Genomic DNA, 1273 nt, shown 5'->3' with positions numbered 1-1273 from the left:
CCACTTTGAATGCTGAATACCAGTGACAATTGACAAACAGTGCAGTTTCACACCTTAACACATGTATATTTATATTCAGCAACATGGGAAACCACTATATAGACATATCAAGTTTTTGTTGAGAAATATGAGAAACGCGTCAGAAGAAAGGGCGTTTTCAGCACAAAAAATCCCCGGGGGGAGGCAAACCAGATTTTGCCAGGGTGACTCATACTGAATTTATATTAAGAACAATGCCCTCCACATTTTGGGCAAGTTTCAGAAAAATTTAATGGATGGATCAAATGTTACGGGACAAAAAGTGTCATTTTTGGCTATTTTTTACCCCTTTTGAGCCCCTGCGGGCAAAACAGGTTTTTTCGCAAAAAAAAAAAAAAAAAAAAAAAAAGAAAATTTTTTTTTATTATGAACATTTATATATTAAAATATAGTTTGTGACAAAATTTCAGGAAAAACTAATGGACGGTTATCTACCAATCATCCGGATTAACGGACAGACGGACCCATTGAAAACATAGGTCCCTCTCTGATAAATCGGGGGACAAAAATGTTACTCCATACACCTTCCTTAAGAAAAATAAATAAAATGTAAATCTGTTACAGACTTACATGTGACTAAAAATGCCTTAGCATGGAAGGGTTTTCCATTCCATTGCCAAGGAAAAGTTACAAATGTAAGTGCAGCATCTGTTAAGAACATATACTACACTTTGATCTTAGCCATGTGGCCAAGGAAAAGTTACATTTTGGACAAGTTTCAGAAGAAGTACAGCATGTAGTAAGAACAGATACTACACGTTGATCTTGGCCAAAAGGCCAAGAAATGTGTATTTATTTGCTCCCCTACCGAGCAAATAAGGCACAAGGCTAATTTTTAATGTGAGGAGTGAAGGAGAAATGAGGACGAACTCCCCGGGGAGTAGAGGAGCTGGATAATGACAATTGGTATGAAGGGTGGCTCCTACATTGACCAAGGTCTTATATGTAGGGTTGCCCCCACAAATTGTCTTTGCTTACAGTATCTGTTCCTGCAGATACTACACTTTGATCTTGGTCAAAAGGGTATTTATTTGCTCCCCCACCGATCAAATTAGGCACAAGTTTGATTTTTAATGTGAGGAATGAAGGGGAAATGGTGACCAACTCCCCGGGGAGTAGGAGAGCGTGATATTGACAATTGGTATGAAGGGTTGCCCCTACATTTACCAAGGTCTTATATGTGGGGCTGCCCCACATATGGTCTTTGGTTGCAGTATCTGCCGAAACAGATGGT

At 39.0% G+C, this 1273-nt stretch overlaps 1 pseudogene; it reads right to left on the bottom strand.

The window, feature by feature from the left end:
* Nucleotides 1-579: 579 nt before the first annotated feature.
* Nucleotides 580-829, bottom strand: LOC145278447 (U2 spliceosomal RNA; annotated as a pseudogene).
* Nucleotides 830-1273: the final 444 nt, after the last annotated feature.

Source organism: Euprymna scolopes, chromosome 6 (genome assembly GCF_053919585.1).
Source record: "Euprymna scolopes isolate OS-2025 chromosome 6, ASM5391958v1, whole genome shotgun sequence".
Taxonomy (NCBI): Eukaryota; Metazoa; Mollusca; class Cephalopoda; order Sepiida; family Sepiolidae; genus Euprymna; species Euprymna scolopes.
This window is presented reverse-complemented; position numbering and strand designations above follow the sequence as displayed.